The 20,078-nt window shown below is 37.6% G+C and overlaps 2 pseudogenes; one reads left to right on the top strand and one right to left on the bottom strand.

Moving 5' to 3' along the window:
- LOC103277063 overlaps positions 1-991 on the top strand; it is a 3,915-nt pseudogene extending 2,924 nt beyond the window's left edge.
- Positions 992-19,102: 18,111 nt separating this feature from the next.
- LOC103277062 lies at positions 19,103-19,617 on the bottom strand (annotated as a pseudogene).
- Positions 19,618-20,078: the final 461 nt, after the last annotated feature.

Below are 20,078 nucleotides of genomic sequence, written 5' to 3'. Positions count from 1 at the left end.
AGTGTTTCCAATGTATTTTCTGGCACCACCCAGAATATCATCTCTACAAATTCTACAACAGTTTATCCTTATCACTCACCTACCTACTCTGTGATCACTCCCAGCCTACAGAACACCATCATTCATCCAGTTGGTGAAGCCCCACCTGCATCCAGCTGCCCACACCTACAGTCCAGCATCCAAACTTCATCATCCTTTTCCAACCCAGCATCTCCAGTGCTGCCCAAGTGGCTGTCCAGGCTCTAAGTCTGCCCCTCCACCCAGGACTGCCACCCCAAGGCTTTGCTGGGCCTTCTCAAACGGACACTCATTGGGTACATTCTGGAGCCAGTCACTCTGTAAAAAGACCCACCCCTGTCTTTCTGGAAAGCACTGACAAGATTCCAACAAGTGCAAGTACTATCCATCCCAGATTTGCAACCCCAACCATTCAACCTCCCAAGGAGTATTCCAGCATTACCACTTGTCCCAGAAGTGCTCCAATTCCCAGGATCCTCCCATTCCACATATCTACCAGCCCTCTTCCCTTGGTCACCCAGTTACAATTTTGGGGGCACCACCGAGATCCTCTTTTCATCACCTTTACTTCCTACCTGGACCTCACTATTTCCCATCAAGCACTTGCCCTTATAGTCGGCCTCCCATTGGCTATGGAAATTTTCCAAGTTCAATGCCAGAATGTCTTGCTTATTATGAAGACAAGTACCAAAAACATGAGGCTATTTTATCAACTTTAAATAGAGACTATCCTTTTAGAGACTACCCAGATGAACACACACACAGCAAAGATTCTTGGAGCATGGATGGGACCTATTACTATAACAGCCACAGCAATAGTGGGGATGAATACTTACACCCTGTGCCTCAGTTGGACATTGGCACCTTGGACAACGTTTTCACAGCCCTGGTATCAATGCCACCCAGCATCCAGCAGGTCAACGTCATTGACAGTGATGAGGAGAAAGAAGAAAAAGTGCTCAGGAATTTATAATTTTAAAACAAATATGCGCAGTAAATAAGTATTTATTAAAATGTATTCTGGCTCAGTTGGTGTGAGAAAAAAAAGCCTAGAATGCTGTGCTGAGTTTTCAGCCATGATTTGAGAAGTCAAAACCAAATACAATTTATGCCTTCATAAAGTTCTGATTCATGAAACTGGGATCCTGATGTCTCACCGTAGTAATATTTAATGTATGAAGTCATTTATTTTGATGGCTGAAATTTGCATCAGCATGTATTATCATTACTTTACGATGCAAAACATGAAGCCTCACAATTATATGTGAGGGGAAATGGAGTGTAAGTGTGATTTGTATTTTTATCTCAGGATACATTTACTCATTTTTCTTAAATATATTTTTTGTTTGGTGTTTATGTAATATATATGAATGTTGTCAGTTTTTATATAACTATTTGAAAATATTTGAATAAATTTAGTAGTGGACTGGGACTCAGTTACTAAACATAATTATACTAATAACCACTTATATGTTACAAATGTGCTTTAATGGCACCCGGGTAATTCTTTCAGATAAATATAGTCATTTCTGTTCCTAAACATTTTTATCATCATTTTTCAATATCTTTTTCCATTTAGCATGCATTGTTCTATTTTTGTTACAAGTAAATAAACATAGATTAAAATTGTAAAAAAAAAAAAAAGACATTGACTCTAACACAATCATAACAGGGGACTGAAATGACCCACTAATAACCCTAGATTATCAAGGCAAAAAATTCAGGAAGGAGATCCAGTGCCTCAATTTGACCAAATGGATTTAATATATATCTACAGAACACTCCACTAAAAAACCATGGAATATACATTCTACTCATCACCACAAGGAACATACTTCAAGATTTACCATATCCTTGACCATAAGTCAAGCATAAACAAATTCCATAAGACTCAAATAATACCATGCATCTTCTCAGACCACAATGTAATACAAGTAAATATCACCACCAACAGGACTGCACCAAAACACACACACTAAATAACACATTTCTGAATGACTCCTGGATCAACAAGGAAATTGAGACAAAAATTAGAGGATTCCTGGAAACTAATAAAAACAAAGATACAGCTAATCAGAATCTCTGGGATATCAAGAAAGCAATAGTAAGAGGGAAATGTATAGCTCTACAAACACGTATTTAAAAACCACAAAGATCACAAATAAACAGACTAATGTCACACCTAAAAGAGCTGGTAAGGCAAGACTACCAAAACCCTACCTGCAGCAGAAGATTCCAGAGCACCAAAATAAAATCCCAACTACAGGACATACAAGACAAGAGTATCATAGAAAAAAAAATCAACAAAACAAAAAAACTGGTTCTTTGAGGACAAATAAGATAGATGCTCCTAGCCAGACTGACAAAGAAAACAAAGAAAAAGTCAAAATAAAAACAATCAGAAACAGAAAAGATGAAGTTACAACTGACCCTGAGGAAATTTAATAGACTATCAGAGATTATGATGCACACCTGTAGAAAAACAAACTCAAAAACCTAAATGAAATGAAGGACTTTCTAACATCACACAACCTCCCAAGGTTGAAACAAGAAGAAATTGAAATCCCAAATAGAAAAATAAGAACCCAGGAATTTGATTCCATCATAGGAAATCTATCTACAAAACAAAGTACTGGACCAGATGGCTTTCTACTGGAATTCTACAAAACGTACAAAGAGGAAATAATACCAATCCTATTCAAAGTATTCCAGTGAATTGAGAAAGAAAGAACTCTGCCCAAATTTTTTTATGAAGCTAACATCACACTGATACTCAAACCAGGCAAAGACTCTACAAAGAAAAAGAACTACAGGTCAATATCCCTGATGAATGTCGATGCAAAAATTCTTAGCAAGATTCTAGTCAATAAGATCAAACATCACACTCAAGAATATTCCACCATGACCAAATAGACTTCATTCCTGGAATTCAGGGCTGGCTCAACATCCACAAAACCATAAATGTGTATCAGCAGATGTAAAAACCAGAACCACATGATTATATCATTTGATGTAGAAAAGGCTCTCAACAAAATCCAGCATCCATTCTTGATAAAAACCTTTGAACTCCTAGGTATAGTGGGAATATACTTCAAAATAGTAAGGTACAATAAACCCACAACCAACATATGGCTACAATGACAGAAATTGAAAGCATTTCCTCTGAAAACTGGAAAAGGCAAGGCTACCAACTCTCACCCCTTCTAGTCAACATAGTGTTGGAAGGGCTAGCTAGAGAAATCAAACAAAAGAAGAAAATTGGGGGTATCCATATGGGAAGAGAGGACAATATGATGCTATATCTTGAAAACCCAAGGGAACTTGTCAAAAATTTCCTTGCACTGATAAAGAAGTTTGAAAAGTTTCAGGGTACAATCAGTGTGAAAAAGACAGTCACATTTTTATCCACCAACAACCAACAGGCAAATAACCAAATAAAAAGCACAATCCCATTCACAATAGCAACAACAAACAATGAAATACCTTGACATCTTCCTAACCAGAGAAGTGAAAGGCCTTCCCAATGAAAACTGCAAAACACTGCTCAAAGAAATCAAAGATGACACAAACAAAATAAAAAACTATCCCATGTTCATGAATTGGAAAAATCAACATTGTTAAGGTATCCATTAAACCCAAGGCAATCTACAGATTCAACAAAATACTCATTACATTACCAGCATCATTCTTCACAGACCTGGAAACAACAATGCAGAAATTCATATGGAAAAAAAATGAGCATGAATAGCTAGAATAATTCTCAGCAAAAGAAACAAAATAAGAGATTTCATACTTCCCTACTTTTAACTCTATAACAATGCTACCATAATCAAAATAGCCTAACATTTGTACAATAATAGGCATATAGACCAATGGAACAGGATAGATATTCTGTAAGCTAAACCTCAATTCCTCAATCAACTCATCTTGGCAAAGGCTCCACCAACAACTATTGGGGAAAAGAGAACCTATTCAGTAAATGATGCTGGAAAAACTGGCTGGCCATATATAGAAGATTGAAACAAGACCCCCACCTGTCACCATATGCAAATATCAACTTCAAATGGATCTAAGACCTAAATGTAAAACCTTAAACTATAAGAATCTTAGAAAAAGGAGACACCATTACAGAAATTTTAATAGGCAACCAATTCCTGATCAAAATCCCATGCCATGAGAGATAAGATAGACAAATGAGAACTCATCAAACTGAATAGCTTCTGCAAAGCAAAAGAAACCATCAAGAGGATGGGGTTGCAGTCAACAGACTGGGAAAAAATATTTGCCAACTATGTATCTCACAAAAGCATAACATTCAGGTTCTACAAGAAACTCAAAGTACTAAAAGGAAAAAAACAAATAAACTGATAGAAAGTGTGCAAAATAAAAGATAATACAAAAAATCAAAGAAACAAAAAGCTGGTTCTTCGAAAGGATAAACAACATCGATGGTCCCCTAGCTAGACTGACCAAGAAAAACTGAGGAAAAAACCAAATAAGTACAATGAGAAACACAAAAGACGAAGTCACATCTGACCCTGAAGAAATACAAAAGATCATTAGAGACTACTACATACACTTGTATGGAAACAAACTTGAAAACCTTAAGGAAATGGAGGACCTTCTGACATCACACAACCTACCTAGGTTGGAACAAGAAGAAATTGAGACCCTAAATACACCAATAAGAATCAAGGAAATCGACTACATAATAAGAAAACTGCCTACAAAAAAAAGCCCTGTTCCAAATGGCTTTCCAGAAGAATTCTACAAGACATTTAAGGTGGAGCTCATACCAATCCTACTGAAGGTATTCAAGGTAATTGAAAAAGATGGAACTCTCCCCAAATCATTTTATGAAGCCAACATCACATTGATACCCAAGCCAGGTAAAGATCCAACAAAGAAAGAGAAGTACAGGCCAGTATCTTTGATGAACATAGATGCTAAAATTCTCAACAAGATGCTAGCAAACCAAATTCAGCAATACAAATCAAAAATCATCCATCATGACCAAGTAGGGTTCATTCCTGGCATGCAAGGTTGGTCCAAGATTTGTAAAACCATAAATGTAATTAAATACATAAACAGATGTCAAGAAAAAAACCACATGATTATATCATTAGATGCAGAAAAAGCTTTTGATAAAATCCAGCACCCCTTCTTGACAAAAACCCTTGAACATCTAAGCATACAGGGAACATACCTCAAAATAGTAAAAGCCATCTACGAGAAACCCGCATCCAGCATACTCCTAAATGAACTAAATTGGAACCATTATCCCTTAATACTGGACAAGACAAGGATGCCCACTCTCACCCCTCCTGTTCAACACAGTATTGGAAGTCCTGGCTCGAGCAATCAGAAAAAAGGAGGCAATCAGGTGTATCCAAATAGGAAAAGAGGAAGTCAAGTTATCTCTCTTTGCAGATGATATGATTGTGTACCTTGAAAACCCAAGAGAATCTGTCAAAAACCTCCTTACACTGATAAAGGCCTTTGGCAAAGTCTCAGGATACAAAATAAATTTACCAAAGACAATCGCATTTCTCTACACCAATAATAAACAAAGAGAAACCCAAATAAAAAACACAATTCCATTCACAATAGGCACACACAAAAAATGAAATACCTTGGCATCTTCCTAACCAGAGATGTGAAAGACCTTTACAATGAAAAATACAAAACACTGCTCAAAGAAATCAAAGCTGACATGAACAAGTGGAAAAATATCCCATGCTCATGGATTGGAAGAATCAACATTGTGAAGATGCCCATGTTACCTAAGGCAGTCTACAAATTCAATGCAATACCCATTAAATTACCAACAACATTCTTCTCAGAACAACAAAAAAACAACAGAGGAATTCATATGGAAACACAAACGTCCAAGAATAGCCAGAACAATCCTCAGCAAAAAAATAAACAAAGCAGGTAGTATGACATTACCAGACTTCAAACTTTACTATACAGCTACAATCATCAAAACAGCTTGGTATTGGTACAGGAACAGGCATATAGATCAATGGAATAGAATTGAGATTCCAGAAGCAAAACTTCAGTTTCTCAACCAACTCATCTTCAACAAAGCCTCCACCACCTACCACTGGGGAGAGGAGAACCTATTCAGTAAATGGTGCTGGGAAAACTGGCTGACCTCATGCAGAAGATTGAAACAGGACCCCTATCTATCCCCATGCACAAACGTTAACTCCAAATGGATCAGAGACCTAAATGTAAAACCTCAAACCATAAGAACCTTAGAAAAGGAAGGAAATACCCTAATGGAAATCGGAACTGGCATCCAATTCCTGTACAAAACCCGAAACCCACAGGACTTAAGAGAGAAGATAGACAAATGGGACCTTATTAAACTGACAAGCTTCTGCAAAGCCAAAGAAACCATCAAGAGAGCAGGGAGACAGCCTACAGACTGGGAAAAAGTATTTGCCAACTCTAGGTCTGACAAAGGCTTAACATCCTGGATCTATAAGGAACTGAAACGTACTGAAAAGAAGAAAACAAACAACCCAATTATAAAATGGGCAAAAGACATGAACAGACACTTCACAAAAGAAGAATCCGAGCAGCCAACAAACACATGAAAAAATGCTCAACCTCACGAATCATCAGGGAGATGCAAATCAAAACCACACTGAGATACCACCTAACTCCAGGCAGAATGACAATTATCAACAACTCAAAAAATAACAGCTGCTGGAGAGGGTGTGGCAAAAAGGGAACACTTCTACACTGTTGGTGGGAGTGGAAACTAGTGCAACCTCTGTGGAAAGTAGTGTGGCAATTCCTAAAAGCTCTAAAAATCGACCTTCCATATGACCCCACAACCCCCCTACTGGGAATATATCCTGAATAACTCAAATCACTCTATAAAAAAGATACCTGAACACGTATGTTTATCACAGCGTTGTTCACAATAGCAAGAACCTGGAAACAACCATGCTGCCCATCAAAAGAGGACTGGATTTTTAAAAGTGGTACATATACACGATGGAATACTACGCAGCCATAAAAAAGAACAAAATCATGAATTTCACAGCAACCTGGATGGAACTAGAGTCTATAATACTGAGTGACCTCTCACAGAAACAAAGATCTGAGTATCACATGTTCTCGCTCATATAATGGACCATGAACATCCAATGTAATACTATAAGAAAATGACTGATGGTACTGGGAAACTATGGGGGGAAGGGGGATGGGATTAACAGGAGCAAATATCTGTCTGGGTGTGGGAAAACACCTCTTATCAACAGGGTGCCTGAATGAAACGTAATACACCTAACTCTTAACTGTACCCCACAAAACCATCATAAAAAATATTGATTAATAAAAAAAATTACAAAACACTGTTCAAAGAAATCAAAGATGACACAAACAAGTGGAAAAATATCCCATGCTCATGGATTGGAAGAATCAACATTGTGAAGTGTTGGGAGCCAGCCGTGGAGGCCCACCTGATTGACAGGGTCCAGGTGGGCTGAAACCCCAGGCTGCAGGGTGAGCCCGGGAAGCTGAGGCACTTCTATCTTCCACCTTTGCTGTTTGATACTGCTGAAGAATTCTGTGCAGTCGTGGAAGAAGAAAATGGCATGTTTATGTGAAGTACTCACAGGTAACCTGGAAATATCATGGTTTATTTTTCCATTTTTTCCACTATGCCACTTGGCCTTTTCTAACACGTGTAAGGTTTAAACTCTGAAGCACATCAAGAATGCTTTCTTTCACTTCGTTATAAGTTACTAGATATTGCTTAAGTAAAAAATGATATAAGTATATTCACTCCTTATTTGATTTAGAATTATGCAGTTTAGTGTTTACACACAAGGATTTTACAAAGCCAAGTTATCTGAGGAGCAGTGTAAGGCATTACAATTAAAACAGGCTTATGGCCAAAAAGCTTTTTGACTTTCACGTACCATGTTTGACATACTTAAGCCATGTTTTTTTTATGCTTGAACCTTATATTTTTGTTTTATACCCTTTTTTCTCTTCCTTTCCCTTTCCTTTCTTTTTCCAAACAACCAGCCATTCACCATAGAACAAAAATGTACCACATAAGACTTTTTCCTATACACTTATTTCTCTTTCTTTTCGGGACAGATAGGACCTCACCTGGGGTGCCACGGGCCCCCCTGTAGAGATAAGCAGGGAAAGAATTGGTGAGGAGTGCTAGAGCCCTGATACACTCATGGGCCAGAAACAGTCTAAATGCAGGAGACTATTTATAAATGTCTTACTTGATATGTTATCTAAAAGGGGAATTAAGGTGTCTTCTACTCGATTGGCTCATTTTTTGTGATTTGTCCAGGCACAATGTCCCTGGTTCCCTCAAGAGGGCACCGTTGATTTGGCTATTTGGACCAAAGTTGGGGAAAAACTTAAACTCTGTTATACTTTGCACGGACCTGATGAAGTCCCTGTTGATGCTTTTGCCTTATGGAATATTATTAGAGATACTTTGGATCCACGACATGAGTATTCCAAATTCCCTACCAAATTACTAAAGAAGATGCTTCTATATTGACCTCTAATTCCTCTAAAGCTGTGTCTATAACTCCTCCCTTGGATGACAGCACTCTCTCCCCAGCGGATGAGTCTAGTTTGAAAAAGGGAGCATTTCAGCATCATGAGCAAAGGCATCCTAATACTTTAATCAGTTTATCCTTGACCAAACATTCTCCTCAATATGTGCGGAGGAAGACCGCTTTCACTCTGGGCACTCCCTCTCATCCAAGGTGCCTTACGTTGGTATTAAGGAAGCTAAAAGGCAGGCTGAGGAGGAAGGTGATTTGGATTTTTCTTTGTGTTTTCCAATTTTGATTGATAATGAATTTGAAGATGCCCCTCTGGTATGGGAACCATTGCCATACAAACTCTTAAAAGAGCTCAGAGAAGCTTGCTCCCAGTATGGACCTTTGGCCCCCTATACCTCCACCCTTATGGAGCAGTTCACTAACCGTTGGATGACCCCATATGATTGGCAAATGCTTGCTAAATGCTCTTTAACAAGAGGAAATTTTTTGTTGTGGAAAGCGGAGTTTGAGAACCAGGTTAAATAAATGGCTGCCCAAAACAGACAGGATGCACAGACCCCAGACATTATTACTGCTGAAATGCTCATGGGGACTGGGGCTTATGAATCTGTGGACGCTCAAATGGCTATACCAAGAGATGCCCTAGTACAACTTAATATTTGTGCAGCCAGAGCTTGGAGAGCACTCCCTGCTAGTGCTAACCTGTCGGAGACCGGCTCCAACCTGAGGGGGATTGGGCCTGCACCAGAGAGTCAGGACATGGCGAGAAGAAACAACTTGGAGGCAGTTCTTCTGGGATCAATCTGATCAGGACTGAGTCCAAATTTTATTCAAACTCTTCCAGCATATATACCATTTTCTACAATCTCCAGCAATAATCAAATATTTGCTAGGGTCTTACAGATCTCATGATGCATAACGTTCTTCACAAAAGATTTTTGTTTAAGGTAACAATTGACAATGAAAACTCCGTGATGCATATCGTGCTTCACAAAGCTTACATCAAGATAAGAAGTGTATAATTTCAGTAATAGTTTTGCTAACTGTTTTCTATAATATTTAATGATTAATCTGTATATTATAAGCTATTCTTATTTTTACCTAATGTAAAATTTCCTATTAATTTTCTATGATTTAACAAAACACTCAAAATCTATACTATTTATTTTAATGTCCAGCAGTAAAAAATATTTCTGTCAGGGACACTGGTGCCAGAGCCCTCTATGAAATGCTAAATAGTGAGAAGCAGAGAACACTAACCACAGTGTTTGACAAACCCAGTGTGTACTTTACCATTGAAGTCTGCCGGACACTGAAGTCGACTCCTCAAAGCAGAAATCCAAAGTGCAAAAGTATATCCAATAATAAGTGAGAGTACTAAGGATTCACTGTCCAACAGGCCTGTGACTGGGTTTTATCATTACCATACACAGGCATATTAGAGGGCAAATTTCAAGCAGGAGAAGGTGAAGTAGCAAGCATAGGTTCACATAGTGTTATATGTAGATAACTGAACTGTGTATATATATATTTCTAAACTTCCTGATAGAAAATTTGATCTAAGTGAATAAATCAAACAGTGGTTGTCACACTCTTGGACAAGGAAAAGCACCGTTGTCATGATGATGGCCAGGGGCTGAGGCAAGCTGAGAGTCTTGACATGTAGTGAAACTAGACACGTTCTGCCTGGCTAGAGGCAGGAAAACAAAACTATTAAAACAATTTTCGTTGCTAAACTTTAGCTATTGGGAGAAACTGCTTACAGAGTGCTTACAGGAACAAAGGCTGCATGGTTACTTCTGAAAAACAGAGACTTAACAATGGCTCAGAGAGTCAGAGAGAAATGGAAACTTAAAGTACACAATGTTTTCTGCTGTAAGGCCTTACCCGAGATTTTAGTCTAACAGTGTAAAGGTTTACTTCTAAATAATATAAACTTTTATGTCACATATACAAACTGGTCACTATTCATATACCAACACTATAGGTGTCACTGATGCTTTTGTGTCAAAAGCAGATCTCCAACATGGGCCTTCATAGGCCTCAACTGTATAGCTGTAGATGTTGGCTCCCAGCACTAACCAGGCTACACTCCTAGGAGAAGTTAAGCAAAAGTCTGATGAAAATTATGAGGATTTTGTCTCTCGATTACAAGCGGCTGTACATAGGATAACCATCAATGAGGAAGCAGCCGACATTTTGGTAAAACAATTGGCTTTTGAAAATGCTAACGGAACCTGTCAGGTGTTTATAAGACCTGTCAGGAAGACAGGACAATTGAGTGACGACACCAGGATGTGTGCTGATGTCAAACCTGCTTATGTACAGGGTGTGGCAATAGCCGCGGCTTTTAGAGGAGAAACTCATACTCAGTTTGTGCAGGGGATCCAGAGTGGAACTAATAAGCCTAAGAACAACACTGTCTTAACCTGCTACAACTGCGGGCAGCCTGGCCATATCAGTAAAAACTGTCCGTCTAAACAAGGGTCTCAACCTGTCCCGACACTGCCACCTCCTGGTGGCAGCCCTACTAGCTGCAACAAGTCACCACCCCCCATGTGTATTTGGAAAGCCCATTCAAGTTCCCAAATGGCTTAATAGCTCTCTTCTCAAAGGGGTGGCTGGGACATAAGGAAGTTAAAATTCTTATTTATTGTTTTCTTATGATAAATTTCTCTCATATTATATCTAAACTGGGACTATATCAACCTTCTTTCCAGACAAAAGTATAGGAATCATATAAGTTAATCCTGTTAACACACCACAGGCTACAAAGACAAATAAAAAAGGTTTTTCAAAAACCAGATAAAAATTCAACAATGTTTCTAAGACACTGCAGCAGTTTACTAATATCAATTTAAATTTTCTGGAAGGACAAGTTCTTTTGGCTATGTATTTTGTCTCCCAGTCAGCACAGGACATTAGGTACAAACTCCTAAAAAGAAAGAAGGGCCCACAAACCCCTCAACTAAAGCTATTGGACAAGGCCTTTATAGTCTTTAACAATAGGAAGAAAAGAATGCAGGACCACAAACATAAACGGGAAGTGTTTCAGCTTTTGTTTACCGCTTTAGCAAGAGCTACATCCTCAGCTCTACTTGAATTTTCCAGTCCAATCCTTCCTTCACCCCTTTGGTTGTGGGGTGCAGGACACAGGCCCCTCACTGCGCTGTTGCTTCCATGTGTTCTGGGATATAAAATGTTCCAACACTCTTTCCTTGTTGTGCCATGTCCAGCTCTATTATTGGAAAAGGACATTATATACAAAATTAAAACTCATATTATTCTTTGCCCTCACAATTGTGCTTTTGGGTGCCTTTTGTTTAACTTTGGATTTCCCTTATAGTTCTATGTTGGATCCTATCTAAGCCCTTCCACTACATATAAACTTATTGCTTTAGTTATAGCTCTGAGGTCAAGAAAAGTATAAAAAAGATGTTTGGTATAAGGTATGTTTTTAGTAAGAAAGAATAAAGGAAAGAGAAATAATTGTAAGGAAAAAGTCTTATGTGGTACATTTTTGTTCTATGGTGAATGGCTGGTTGTTTGAAAAAAAAAGGAAAGGGAAAGGAAGAGAAAAAGGGTATAAAACAAAAATAGAAGGTTCAAGCATAAAAAAAAACATGGCTTAAGTATGTCAAACATGGTACGTGAAAGTCAAAAAGCTTTTTGGCCATAAGCCTGTTTTAATTGTAATGCCTTACACTGCTCCTCAGATAACTTGGTTTTGTAAAATGTGCCCTGTGTGACAGTTAGCTGTAGCCCACTTTGCTGGGCAAGTGGATTCCCACTATCCTCCTTCTCCACTTCTTACTTTTGCAAAAAATCATTCTTTTATCTATCTTCAGGTTACCAGTGCTCAACCTCTACAAAATGCTAGCTTGGTTTTTACAGATGGCTCCTCTTCTGAAACATCAGTTACTGTTATTAATGGTGTTACTTCTTGTTTTCAAACAGATTATAATTCCACTCAACGAATTAAGCTGTTTGCAGCTTGTCAGGTCTTTACAAAAAATTTTAATCTCGACACTAACATTATGTTACAAGTGTACTGTGTCATATAAAAACTGCTATTCTTCATGCTGTCTCTTCCTTCTCCCCCACTAGCATAATTGTTCTTTCATAAACCATTCAATTACATATTTGTGCTAGCACAGAACCTGTTTATGCTACTCATTATTCATACTCATTCTACCCTTCCTTGGTTCATTATCTAAAGGCAATGCTCTTATTAACGAGGCTATATAATTTTTGTTTTTCCTTCACTAGCAGCTACTGCTTCCCATGCCTTTCATCATTAGAATGCCCAAAGTTTATTTCACCTATTTGGGTTCCCAAAAGCAGAAACAAAACCACCTAAACTCAGCTGACAATAAGGAAAAAGAAACTCTCATTCCTCAACTAAAATGCCTTGCTTTTGAGAGCTTAAAGATAATCTTTTCTCTTTCTTTTTGTCTTGCTTTTGAGAGGCTGCTGCTTCCACGAGAATCTGCAAACCACCAACTTGGGGACAGCTGAAAGTGCTGACACCTGATGCAGAGGATTAGTTCAGTTTGAAATTACTTCTCTTACTCTCTCTACTGTTTTTATTGCTATACTGGCTATTATAGCAAGACAGGTGGGTTGGTTGTATTTATTTAAAAAAAAATGACATATCCCAAACCCTCCAGTGTTCCAGCCTGTTACATGGGCTACTAAGATTATAACTGTTTTCACTAATCTTTCCTCTTGATTAAAAGGCCCCACTCTTTTTCCATCGTGGGTCAAAACTGTTATTAATCATAATTATTCTTTTTAGGTTGTTCTAGTTCTCCTCCAATATGTTTTAGTTTACCTAAAAAATCAAACTACTTGCATAAATTAACTAATTGTCTTACTTTTTCTAATTTATATAGAGAATTTATGATTCTTAAACAGTCTTCGTATTTGATGGTTCCTGTAAATCTTCCATCTCTAAGGTATGATGTATATAGTTTAGTGTTTAGGTATGAGGTTAACTCATTGTTGTCAAGGCCAAAAGATTTATAGTAACTTTGATCTCAGAAATTACAGCTTTAACAACTATAGCTACTTCAGTTTCAGTTTCAGCCATAACCTTAGCTAAAGAAGTACATACTGCTACATTTACAGATCAGTTATCCAAGAATGTCTCATTAGCTTTAGCTACTGAAAAAATATTGACCAAATATTAGAAAGTAAAGTCAATGCATTAGAAGAGTCTATCTTGATTATAGAACAGCAACTTGTAACCTTGAAAATTAAATTGACCTTGAGATGTCATTCAGAGTTTAAATGGATTTGTGTCACACCTCTCCAAGTGAACAAGTCTATTCATACCTGGGATAGGATTAAAAATCATATCTCTGGAATTTGGAACCATTCCAACATAAGTTTGGATCTTTCCAAACTTCATCAGGAAGTACAAGATATTAGTTCTGCTGAAAAACAATTTGAATTTACTCAGTTGGCTCAGTCAATCTTTAACAATTTTTCTTCATTTGTCAATCAAAAATCATTATTGTCTATATTAATCAGTTTGGGAATTTGTGGAGGAATAATCTTGCTACTATTATACTTACTTCCAGTACTCTTCAAATCATTGAAAAATAACATCTCTCGACTAAGCACAGAATTTCATGGCTTCATATTAAAAAACAAAAAAGGGGGAGATGTTGAGAGCCAGCCTTGGAGGCCCACCTGATTGACAGGGTCCGGGTTGGCCGAAGACCCAAGGCTGCAGGGCAAGCCCGGGAAGCTGAGGCCCTTCTGTCTTCCACCTTTGCTGTTTGATACCGCCGAAGAATTCTGTGCAGTCATGGAAGAAGAAAATGGCATGTTTATGTGAAGTACTCACAGTTAACCTGGAAATATCATGGTTTATTTTTGCATTTTTCCCACTATGCCACTTGGCCTTTTCTAACATATGCAAGGGTTAAACTCTGAAGCACATCAAGAATGCTTTCTTTCACTTGGTTATAAGTTACTAGATATTGCTTAAGTAAAAAATGATGTAAGTATATTCACTCCTTATTTGATTTAGAATTATTCAGTTTAGTGTTTAGACATAAGGATTTTAGAAGCACAAGTTTATAGTAAGTTCATTATGAATTCATTATAAGTTTTAAACACTTATCTAGGAGTTATGTAGGTGATTTATAACACTGTTTTCACTGACTTAGGATAAAGATTAATGTTAAGGTTTTTACTTAATTTAATAGTTAAAACTCTAAGTTAACATTTATAGAGTAGGTTTTCACTGAACTCATAATATAATAATCAAACACTTTTATGACAGATCAGCCAAAACAGAAAGTAACCTTGAGGGGCCTGGGAAACATTACTAAAAGCTTCTTTTGAGTTCTCTTTAGAAACAAGCACTGCAAGATAAGAGAAAAGTAACAAGGATATCTGGACAAGGGAGGTGATCATGGGACTCTGAAGAACATGAGAGCCTAAGATGGGAAAATTCCTGACACATAAAGAAATATACACTTAAAGAAACTTTCTTGAGATGTTTCAAGGACTGTAATTTGGGACATTGGACTGAAAGTATCATTGTTGGCTTTTTGAATAAGACTTGTTGTCTAAATGCTTATAGGAATCTTGGTTTATTTGCTACTATGGCTATGAGAATCTTGGTTTATTTGCTACTATGCCTATTAGAATCTTGGTTTGTTTGCTACTAAGCCTATGGGAATCTTGGTTTGTTTGCTACTAAGACCACTAGATGGTAACGTTTAAAAGATATGTATGTGAAAGAATTTTCTTTGTCTTGCCCCTTCACGAATGGTATAAAAGCTCTGTGTTAGCTAGCAATAAATTGTCATCTGTTCGGGAAGCAGGTGTCCATGTATATTATCTTCATCTGTCGGCTATCCATCTCTCCTTTAGGATATCTCATGACCCTTGTGGGGCTGGCCCCCGCCATGAAGATGTCCATCTTACCTAAGACAATCTACAAATTCAATGCAATACCCACCAAAAACCAGCAACATTATTCTCAGACCTAGAAAAGACAACACAAGAATTCTTATGGAAACACTAACGTCCAAGAATATCCAGAACAATACTCAGCAAAACAAACAAAGCAGGTGGTATCATATTACCAGACTTCAAACTTTACTATAAAGCTACAATCATCAAAATAGCTTGGTATTGGTCTAGGAACAGGTATATAGATCAATGGAATAGAATTGAGATTCCAGAAGCAAAACCTCAATTTTTCAACCAACTCATCTTTGACAAGGCCTCCACCACCTACCATTGGGGAGAGGAAAACCTATTCAGTAAATGGTGCTGGGAAAACTGGCTGACCACATGCAGAAGATTGAAACAGGACCCCTATCTATCCCTGTGCACAAAGGTTAACTCCAAATGGATCAGAGACCTAAATGTAAAACCTCAAACCATAAGAACCTTAGAAAATGAAGGAAATACCCTCATGGAAATTGGAACTGGCATCCAATTCCTGAACAAAACCCGAAACCCACAGGTCATAAGAGAGAAGATAGACAAGTGGGACCTTATTAAACTGACAAGCTTCTGCAAGGCCAAAGAAACCATCAAGAGAGCAGGGAGACAGACTACAGACTGGGAAAGAGTATTTGCCAACACCAGGTCTGACAAAGGCTTAACATCCTGGATCTACAAGGAACTAAAATGTGCAGAAAAGAAAAAAACAAACAGACCCATTATAAAATGGGCAAAAGATATGAACAGACACTTCACAAAGGAAGTCATCCGAGCAGCCAACAGATACATGAAGAAATGTTCAACCTCACTAATCATCAGGGAGATGCAAATCAAAACCACACTGAGATACCACCTAACTCCAGTCAGAATGGCAATTATCAATAACAAAAAATAACAGCTGCTGTAGAGGGTGTGGCGAAAAGGGAACACTTCTACACTGTTGGTGGGAGTGTAAACTAGTGCAACCTCTGTGGAAAGCAGTGTGGCGATTCCTAAAAGCTCTAAATATCAACCTCCCATATGACCCCACAATCCCCCTACTGGGAATATATCCTGAAGAACACAAAACACTCTATAAAAAAGATACCTGCACACGTATGTTTATTGCAGCATTGTTCACAATAGCAAGAACCTGGAACCAACTATGCTGCCCATCAAAAGAGGATAGGATTTTAAAAATCTGATACATATACATGATGGAATACTACGCAGCCATAAAAAAGAACAAAATCATGGATTTCGCAGCAACCTGGATGGAACTGGAGTCTATAATACTGAGTGACCTCTCACAGAAACAAAGATCCGAGTATCACATGTTCTCACTCATATAATGGACCTTGAACGTCCAATGTAATACTATAAGAAAATGACTGACAGTAGTGGAAAACTATGGGGGGAGAGGGAGATGAGATTAACAGTAGCAAATATCTGTCTGGGGAAGGGGAAACACCTCTTATCAACAGGGTGCCTGAATGAAACATATTTGTACACCTAACCCTTAACTCTACCCCACAACATCATAATAAAAAATATTGATTAATAAATAAATAAATAAATAAAATAAAAACTTAAAAAAAAAGAAAAAGAAAAAATATTCCATGCTCATGGATAGGAAGAATCAACATTTTAAAGTGTCCATCCTACCAAAGGTAATCTACAAATTCACCACAATACCCATAAAATTACCAACATCATTCTTTTGAGACCTGGAAATGACAATACAGAAATTCATATGGAAACATAAACAACCACAACAAATAGCCAAAGAAATTCTTAACAAAAGAAACAAAGCAGGAGGTATCACACTTTCAGACTTCCAACTTTACTTTTAAAAGCTCAAGTAATCAAAACAGCCTAGTATTGGTACAAGAACAGGCATATAGAACAATGGAACAGGATAGAGATTCCGGAAGCAAAGTCTCAATTTCTCAACCACCTTATCTTTGACAAAGCCTCCAACAACAACCACTAGGGACAGAAGAATCTTTCCAGTAAATGATGCTGGAAAACTGACTGATCACATGCAGAAGATTGAAACAGGACCCCTACCTGTCATCATACACAAAAATTAACTCTAAATGGATCAAGAGTTAAATGGAAAATGTCAAACTATAAGAATCTTAGAAAATGCAAGAGACACCCTTATGAAAATTGGAACTGGCACCCAATTCCTTATCATAACCCTAAGTGCCCATACCATAAGAAATACGATAGACAAGTGAGACCTCATCAAACTGGCAAGCTTCTGCAAAGCAAAAGAAACCATCAAGAAAGCAAGGAGACAACCCACAGAATGGGAAAAAATATTTGCCAACTGCATATCTGACAAAGGCCTAACATCTAGGATCTACAAGGAACTCAAATGCAACAAAAAGAGAAAAACAAACAGTCCCATTAAAATGATTAGCATACACTTGTATGGAAACGAACTTGAAAACCTAAATGAAATGGAGGACTTTCTGAGATCACATAACCTCCCAATGTTGAAAAAAAGAAATTGAGAACCTAAATAGAACAATAACAACCCAGGAAATTAACTATGTCATAAGAAAACTACCCACACACAAAAAAAACCTGGACCAGATAGCTTCCCATCAGAATTCTACAAAACATACAAGGGTGAGCTAATACCAATCCTATTGAAAGTATTCCAGGCCATTGAGAAAGATGGAACTCTCCCCAAGTCATTTTATAAAGCTAACATTACTTTGATACCCAAACCAGGTAAAGATCCAACAAAGAAAGAGAACTACAGGCCAATATCCCTGACGAATATAAATGCTAAATTTCTCGCAAGATTCTAGCAAACTGGATTCAACAACACATCTCAAAAATCATCCACCATGACCAGGTAGGCTTCATCCCCAGGATTCAGGACTGATTCAAAATCTGCAATACCATAAATGCAATTAAATATATCAACAGATGTTAAAACCAAAACCACATGATTATATCATTAGATATGGAAAAAGCTTTTGATAAAATACAGCACCCTTCCTGATAAAAGCCTTCAAATATCTAGGCATAGATAGAACATACCTCAAAATGGTTAGAGTTATCTATGAGAAATCCACAGCCAACATACTGTTAGACAGAAACTGAAACCATTTCCCCTGAAAACCAGAACAAGACAAGGATGCCCACTCTCATCCCTCCTGTTCAACATAAAATTGGAAGTCCCATTTAAAGCAATCAGACAAGAGAAGGAAATCAGGGTATCCAAATAGGAAAAGAGGAAGTTAAGTTTTCCCTCTTTGCAGATGACATGATTCTATACTTCAAAAATCCAAGAGAATCTACCAGAAACCTCCTTGCACTGATAAAAAGACTTTGGCTAAGTCTCAGGGTATAAAATATATGTGCAAAAGGCAGTTGCTTTCCTATACATCAACAATAAACAAACAGAAACCCAAATAAAAGCCACAATTCCATTCACAATAGCCATGCAAAAAAATGAAGAACCTTGGCATCTTCCTAACCATAGGAGTGAAAGACCTTCACAACAAAAACTATAAAGCATTTTTAGTTGCTCTTCTGTACGGCATGGATAGCTTCTAGTGGGAATTAGTATATAGTCTGTTCTTGATGAAGACAACACTAGACAGATGTTGCCTGATGCCTGAGTAATGTTGAATGCAGCAAAATCAGTGAGACACATTAAGATATTTGTCCTTTTCTTGAACTGCCAGTTCAATTATAAAGCGATGACATCCATAGTACAATAGGATATCTGCTAAAGTAAAGTTATATTTTGTAAGGTAGACTTTATCTTCAAAATACGAATTAAGATCCTTCAACAGGGTGTGGATATACTCTTGTGTGTCCATCTACTTGGGTGACCCTGTATTTTAACCATTGATGAACTATTGCTTTTTCTTCTGCAGTACTCTCTAGTAAATACTCTTTGTTAGCTTGTTTGACTAGATGAGCTGCTATAATAGTCAATCCTGTTAGAATTGGACCATTGTTTGTTTGAGGAACTGAAATCTGTCATTCCCCGTGACCACTGTATTAATCCCTTTTACTCATTCCCAAGGACTTCTCCAGCAGCGTTAACTTCACAGCTGCCCTGTCAGTATCTCTTCATCCTGTCTTTTCTAAGTATAAGTTAATTCTGTTTTCAGTTTTCCTTATCTTCTTTCCCCATGTTTACTGGATTTTGGTTGGAAATTTAGAGCGGTTATTTTTCTTCCACTCTATACACCTATGAAGTGCTTTTCAAAATGAGTCTGATTGTTAGCTCAGAAACCACATTACCTTTTAAAATTATATTTAATACCTTAATTTTATTATAGAGATGTGGGGAACAAGTCAGGATGAGGCACATAAGTAGTCTACATGCAGGTGAAGTTTCAGCCTCCTGCTGGTCCTCACATTCTCTGGTTTAGGACCAAGTACTCTTTTTGTGTTATCACATTGCCTTATAAAAATTCTTTCTTCCAAATATATGACTGAAAACTGTTTCATCACACACACAAACATACAAATACCTTAACAATCCTTAGCCTCTCAAACTATTCTTCATCCCAT

This window comes from Carlito syrichta, unplaced genomic scaffold (assembly GCF_000164805.1).
Source record: "Carlito syrichta isolate Samal-C Ts95f unplaced genomic scaffold, Tarsius_syrichta-2.0.1 Scaffold316473, whole genome shotgun sequence".
Classification (NCBI taxonomy): domain Eukaryota; kingdom Metazoa; phylum Chordata; class Mammalia; order Primates; family Tarsiidae; genus Carlito; species Carlito syrichta.
Note: the sequence above shows the minus strand (reverse complement) of the source record. Positions and strands in the feature narration are given on the sequence as shown.